Source organism: Bidens hawaiensis, unplaced genomic scaffold, assembly GCF_021521415.1.
Source record: "Bidens hawaiensis isolate Kalapana, Puna unplaced genomic scaffold, B.hawaiensis_p1.1 tig00026889_1, whole genome shotgun sequence".
NCBI classification, from domain to species: domain Eukaryota; kingdom Viridiplantae; phylum Streptophyta; class Magnoliopsida; order Asterales; family Asteraceae; genus Bidens; species Bidens hawaiensis.
The window spans coordinates 200,481-208,739 of NW_027505084.1; positions in this window are offsets into that span (position 1 = coordinate 200,481).

The window sequence follows — 8,259 nt, forward strand, 5'->3', positions numbered from 1 at the left end:
ACAAGATCCTTAAGCTCTGTCCAGGTCATGCGGTTTGTCGCCGCCTGACCTCGAGTCTGTACTATGGTGTTCCACCATGTCAAGGCATGGTCTGTGAACGTACAGGTGGCGTACTTAACGACACAATCCTCGGGACAGTTGCTGATATTTACCACTGATTCTATTTTCTCTAACCATTTCACTAACCCATTCGGTCCTTCCGACCCGTTAAATTCTAAAGGCTTGCATAACATAAAGTCCTTGATTGAACAACCCCTGGATGATCCAGTGCGGTTGGTCTCTACAGTAGGGATAGGGCCATTACTGTCGGTAGCGACCACCGTAGGCGGTGCGTCAGTACTCGGCATAGTGTTGTCATTCCTTGGAGGATTAGCGTTTTGTTCCCCGTCATTATTTATGGGTGTTTGATTGCTCGGAGGGGTTGGATTGGTCGAGTTATTAATACTGGCGGCGATGCGCGATACTATATCCGATATCGCCGCCTCCAACTGTTGAGCAATCAAACGGCTCACATCTACTTCCGATATTTTCGTTGATCGTTTCGGTGCCATTCTACACAACATCAAGGAAACACATATAATTAATACCATTCCAAATTATGAAACACAAAACACATTCCATACATTAATAAACATTAGTACATATTACACAAACATCCATTTACATACTTCCCAGTCATCATTACATAACTAAGTTTTAATACAAAGGGCCTATGTTGGTATCATCCTCGACATAACCCGCAATGGGTCAGTGCTTGAATGATACCCAAAAGTATCGATAATGATATGCCCTACAAGAGACCCCCTATGGGCCAGTGGTTGTACTATAACTAAACAAGATTCACTCCGTGTTAGTATCACCACTAACTACTTACACGGAGTATCAAAAAGCGGTTCAAGATTCTACCATCCAACACGTCTACACATGGTGGTAAACCAACCCCACCAACACCGCCACCAGCACCACCAACACCGCCATCATAACCCGCATTCGGGTTTCCATCTGGTCGATCAACCAGTGGGAGTATGAGCACTCCCTTTTTAACTGGTTAATAGCATACTGGTGGTCCAGTATGCTGTCCCCGAGGTACGCCCGCCTCTGTACCCCCACGACCAGGGCGGCAGAGTGCTCGTTCACCTGCTCGGTGAGAACACGTAGCCAAGCCGCCAAGTCCCGCTCCTGCCTTGGAAGACCCCACACCGGTAGGGTTGCAGGCTCGGGTTGGGGGCGGGAAGACTCGCCCCGGTGGTATGTGGATCTGGGTGGGGTAACAGTGGGCGGAACATACGGGGCACTGATCCGCGCCGTGAGGCGGGGACCGTGTCTGGGGGGAATCGGGGCGGTCTGTGGTGCGGGCGGGGTAGGAGACCTGGTAACCCTAGCAGGGGAGGGTACACTAGCACTCCTAGCTGGGGTGGTCTGTCTAGAAGTACTATGACTAGCCTCCGAAGGCTCGGAGCTGGGTGCTACACTTGGGCTTCCAGAGGCCCCGGAACTGACCTCTTCCGGGTCCTCTTCCGTCGACACACTAGGTGTTCTTGCCATTTTTACCTGCACACAAGTTAACAAACATATAGTCCCTTTTCATAGTGTAATTCATAATTAAATTAATCATGCACTTACTTATACAATTTTGCCACATAATAATATTATTATACATTTACACATATGTTGCCAATTTTACCTATTTAAGTCCCCCGTGACTTCCCCTGAATTCCCTCGTGCAGACAAGTCTGTTATTATGTTCCGGACCATAATAACCCACTTGTCCATCCAAGTTCATCCCGATCTCGTCACAATATATTATTAGTTGATATTCAGATCCTATAATACTTGAGCTACTGGTTATATTTTAGGTATCTTTTTCAGACATCCTAATTCTTTATAACCAATGGCTCTGATACCAAGTTCTGTAACACCCCGTAACCGCAGCGGAAACGTACACGGGATGCAACAGACACATCTGATATCAACAGCATTGCTTATAAAGAAAATACCACTACATTAATTTATAACATATTACATTGTTGCGAGTTTCGTTACTGTCTAGGTGTTACACACATATTTTACCGATAAGACATTAATAAATTCATTACAAAACATAGAGCAGCGAGCTTCCAACAGGTAGCACAGATAGTTATGCACACATCAATCAATCCAACTTGGGCATACCTAGAAAACATGTAAAGAAAACGGGTCAACTACAAATAGTTGGTGAGTTTCACTAATTTAAATAAACACTGACAAATCATTTTTAATAATCATTTATTAACCATATAATCATGCTGGGAACTATGTTACCCCAGAACATTTCCAGTAACTTTCTGGGAACTATGTTACCCCAGAACAATAATAACCCCTGGGAACTATGTTACCCCAGAACAATATACAATCCCTGGGAACTATGTTACCCCAGAATAAAAATAACCCCTGGGAACTATGTTACCCTAGAACAACAATAACCCCTGGGAACTATGTTACCCCAGAACAATAATAACCCCTGGGAACTATGTTACCCCAGAACAACAATAACCCCTGGGAACTATGTTACCCCAGAACAATAATAACCCCTGGGAACTATGTTACCCCAGAACAATAATAACCCCTGGGAACTATGTTACCCCAGAACAATATAACCCCTGGGAACTATGTTACCCCAGAACAATAACACATTATAAACATTTTATATATTCTATGCATCAGTCCATATATATATAAATGTACAAGTATTTCCATACGATCGGTATGTACTTAAATACCTTAAATAAGACATGTTTTCCGCCCCGGGAAAATATAATTAAAACAATTCATTAAAAGGGGCTCGTGAAAACTCACCTTTTTGTGAGTCGGTGAGTAATATAAGGAACAGCTACGTGCCTAGATCTGTAATATAATATCTAGTCGTTACTATATAATTCCCATAACTTAAATACGTATCAATTGGTACATCTGGGAACATTGTTAACCCAGTACTGTACTCGATTCGGGGACAATGTTAACCCCGTGACACTTCTAAGGACTCAGATTGACATTGCTTAGAGTTTGACAGTCAATTTAGTTAAGGTGATGAAATTATAGCTCGGTTTGACACCCCGTTTGGCCGTGGGGCCCGTTTCCGTCATTTCGGTGCCGGAAACGGTAAAATCGGGTAAAATTACCCAAATCATCCGAATTATTTTCGGATGATTTATTTTTACATAATTTACTTAGATTTATGAAATAGTCCATTTTTAGAGTTTTCATGTACCAGTCAGCTCGCTTATGCGAACTTTGCCGGTTTACACGTTTTAAGCTTTAAAAACTTGTTTTTATGTTCTTTTTAGCACAAATAATTACCCGATTAGTCTCGGGTCTTGAAATTTTGCACAAAACTTGATTTGACAGTAAGGAATTTTTTTGTAAAAATTTTCCAGATTTATTTTCTTATATTTACATTTATTTATCTATTTTTAAATCACATTAAAATACTAAATATATCAAAAATACCAAAACACTTTAGAAAAATCCCAAATTTTTCTGGAATGATCTCTATCATCCTCATAACTTTCTGGAATTTTTACAGATTTATTTTCCTATATTTATGTTTATTTATCTATTTTTAAATCTCATTAAAATACTAAATATATCAAAAATACCAAAACAGTTTAGAAAAATCCCAAATTTTTCTTCAATGATCTCTATCATCCTCATAACTTTCTGGAATTTTTCCAGATTTATTTTCCTATATTTATGTTTATTTATCTATTTTTAAATCTCATTAAAATACTAAATATATCAAAAATACCAAAACACTTTAGAAAAATCCCAAATTTTTCCGGAATGATCTATATCATCCTCATAACTTTCTGGAATTTTCCCAGATTTATTTTCCTATATTTACATTTATTTATCTATTTTTAGATCTTATTAAAACACTAAATATATCAAAAATACCAAAACACTTTAGAAAAATCCCAAATTTTTCTGGGATGATTTCTATCATCCTCATAACTTTCTGGAATTTTTCCAGAATTTAAAACTTATTTTTCAAGCCATTTTCACCCAAAACCGAGCTAGAAAGCCCTAGAACTCGTTTCACCGAAAAGCCTACTTAGACTTTTCCAACTGAGCTCAAATTTTGTGGGTGACTTTTATATGTTATAAAAAGCTTATCTTAAATTTTCCAGAATTTTTCATCATGTTTAGCTATTTTTCACTATTTTTGGCCAAAACCGAGCATTAAATTCACCAAATATTCATCTTTTATCCAAAAATTACCAAAAATTCACAGATCTCATATTTCATGTGTAGATCATCTCTGTGAAATTTCGTGACCCGACTCTAAGCACACGAAAATCTGTCCAAATTTCATATACACACGAAAACCGAACTATCTTGTGTTTTCTAGCTTTAGATCGCAAGGATCTTGGTTTCTAGCCTTTGCTAGCCGCTAGATACAACACTTACAAGCACAATAACACTATACCAAGCAAACTATACCAACAATCAAACCATTTCTTTCATAGTGTCGGTTTTTAAGTAAAAACAAAGGTTTTAACCGTAAAAATCCGTTCTCGACTCTTTTTACTCATTTCTTGGACCAAGATCCCTTGTATAACATGTATACATCTCTTGATCATGCAAGAGTCGGTTTCATCTCGGGTTTTCACCCATCTTTCACTTGGAAATCCATTTTAACAAGATTTTAACCGTAAAATTTTATTCTAAACACTTTTAACTCATTACTTGGATCAAGATCCTTTGTATAACTTGTATACATCCCTTGATCATACGAGAACCGGTTCCATCTCGGGTTTTCACCCATATTTCACTTGGAACCTTCCTTTTCTCAAGATCATGGAGTTAAAAGTAGGATTCAAGCATCAAAACATGTTCATACCTTGTGATTTTTGGTTAAAAACTCAAGAGCTTGGATGTATGTTTGAAGATTTGAGAGAGTTTGTGTGAAATGTGTTGAAGAAAAAAGAAAATGAAATGAATGATAATAAGACAAGGACCGATCGGTCCATAAGGTGGATGGGGGTGGGCCCCACACATCAATTCTAGGCCACACATTCGGATTACGCAATCCGGATAATGTTGTGGATAATCTGGTTCAGTTCGTTTCTCGTTTAGACTCGTAATTCGGCTTAAAACGAGCATAAAATGGTTGTTTTTCGGGTCAAAAATAAAATTTACATAAAACTGATTTAAAAACTTAACCCATGACATTAAAACATCATATTATCGGTATTTGTGCATCTTTTTCGGTTTGATTGATCGTCTCTTGCTTGGTTTGGTGTTAAAGGTTTCGTTTAGCGTACCGACGTACCATTAAATCGAAATCCTTTTTCTGTGCTATAATTCACCTATCCCGAAGCATTAATACTTCGTATATATCACTAAACATTATATACGTCGTCTATAATGTAATTCCCGATCCGTTCGGGTTTCAATAACCGATCATTGATTAATTGTAATTCCAATACGATTCACTATATAATTGAGTATGATTCATACTGTGAACCATATATATTCGTATCAGTGTGCTATAACTCATATAATCAATATTAAATAACACGTAAATAGTATATTCCGGCTAGGGTATACCTGGAGTTGCCAGAATCGTTACAGAATATGATTGTCGTTTGAGTTTTTTTCTGATAATAATGAACACAAATTATTTCAAATGCCTTTTAAATATCAAAATTTTAATTGGGTCGGGAACCAATGGATCCCTTTTTCATCTGGACAAGGCCTTATGGGCCGAAAACACAACAAAAACACACTAGGCCCCCTTGGGCCGAGAACACAAATTAACGCCAAGCCTGATCCAAGTTTGATAAAAATGATTTCTTAATGCATTTGTTTCAACAAGAGTAAACATGAGGTAAAACCAAAGACGTGAAATAAATAAATAAAAATTAAAAAAATTAAAAGTAAAATAAACACAAAACCATGATGAAAATTAGTTTTACCACTCGAATTTCAGTAGTTCTAACATATTGAGGGATCAATTTCAGTTTTGTAATATGAGCAAATCTTTATGAAAATATCCTAACATGGAATCATATTGACTAAGATGTTTTCACAATGATTCATTTTCAACATTATTATGACATAGAGGACAGGTTTATAACAGGTAATTAGATACCTAGCATGATTTCATTGCTTCAGTGATATGCATTAGGTTCAATTTGGCATAAAGCTTAAATGGACATCACTTATGGTCCGACATGTGATGCCTCTTATCTCTTCTCAAAGCGTATTTGGCTTTCTCCAGATCACCCTAATTTGACTCAAACCCCCTAGTGCTTGATCAAAAGGTTTTTGATTTTGACTATACAAACAAAAATTTCAAGCTTTAAGGTTGAACGTTGGACTTACATTCCGTCCGGACTTACAAGCCTTACATTCGGAGTGTTTAGGACTTACTTGAATGCCGCACCCCTGTAGTTATTAAGCTTTTAAACAAATTTTATTTCAATATTATATACTAATCATTTTTTTATTTTTTTGTTTTTTTTTCAACAATTTAGGAACAAAATATTTTTGGTAATCAAGACACTAATGGGCTTGTGTATGACTGGGTAATTGCTTTCCTGCCTACCATTCGGAGAGATGTATCTGGAGACATGCATAAATCTTCAAAATGACTCTCCACAGTAAGTTTAGCAGATTTAGTTTATATCACTTCAGACATTTACGCACCATGGAAAGCTACCACACATAACAATGACTATTCAAAAGCCTTTTTAGCCTAATAACTTCACACGTTAGACACACAAAATCAATTAATCTATCAATTTCCAAATGTTAGATCAAATTTTCATTTAAAAACATTTTGAGCTTCTATAAAGCTTGTAAGTTAATAATCATATCACTTCCCAATTAGAAAAAGAACCAAAAGCCACAAAAAAATTTAAATTTATAATTTTTTTTTTATTTTATAAAACACACGTACACTCTTTTTGAATTTTCTCCACCTATTTTTGTGAAAATATTTTAACAAAAAAAATAAAATCTTTTATATACAAATTTAACCCTCAAAAGACTCAATCGTCGAAACGTAGCATTTCAAGGAACTCTACAAGCACAATAAATCTGGCTGTTCTGACAGGTTTTGTAAATAAGTCCGCCACATTATTATCAGTGTGAACTTGTTCAAGATGAATCAATTTCCGATCGTAACAGTCACGAATGAAATGAACTTTTATGTCAATGTGCTTGGTTTTAAATATTGAAACGGATTTTTAACAATAGCAATAGCAGCATCATTGTCACAAAATATATGAGTGTCAAGAAATTACAAACCGTAATCCAGCAATTGATTTTGCATCAAGATAACATGTGAGCAGCAGGCAGAAGCAGCAACATACTCAGCCTCAGCAGTGGATGGGGACACCATTTGTTGTTTCTTGTATTGTCATGAGATGAGTCGATCAACCAAGAAATGACATCCAGCAGACGTAGATTTCCTGTCAATATCATCACCTCCATAATTGTTGTCAGCAAAAGCATATAAATCAAAATCTGAGTGTTCGGGATACCAAAGACCTTGCTTTGGTTGCCCTTTCAGATATCTAAAAATATGTTTAACGGCAGTTAAGTGAGAAAGTGTAGGATTAGCCTGGAAACATGCGCATTGACAGACTGCAAACATGATGTCGGGACGACTGGCAGTGAGATACATCAGGGATCCGAGCATTGATGATCTACGGATTTCCCTTCAGAATCAGATGAAAGAAGAGGTCTTTCTACCATAGGAGTCGCCGCACACTTAGAATCTTGAAAATCGAACTTCGCCAACATGTCCTCAACATATTCCCCTTGATGTAGAAATATTCCCGTCGAACTCTAACAAACCTGTAGCCCCAGAAATGTCGTCATCTCCCCTAACGAACTCATCTCAAACCTTTTTTTATTACCTCTTCAAATTCAGAACACAAAGCATTGCTGGTGGAACAAAAAATGATGTCATCCGCATAAATATGAACTAAGATCAGATATTTCCCAACAGTTTTGAGAAACATTGTCTGATCGATGGTCCCTCGCTTATACCCATGTTCCAGCAGATTAGCCTTAAAAGTACCGTACAATGCCCGAGGAGCTTTATGAAGACCATAAAGAGCTTTTTTCAACTTGTAGACGTGAGTAGGATGCTTCAAATCAGTAAAACCCGGTGGCTGGTCCACGTATATCTCCTCTGTTACTTCTTAATACAAAAATGTCGTCTTGACATCCATCTGATAAACAATGACACCCATGTAAGAAGCATAT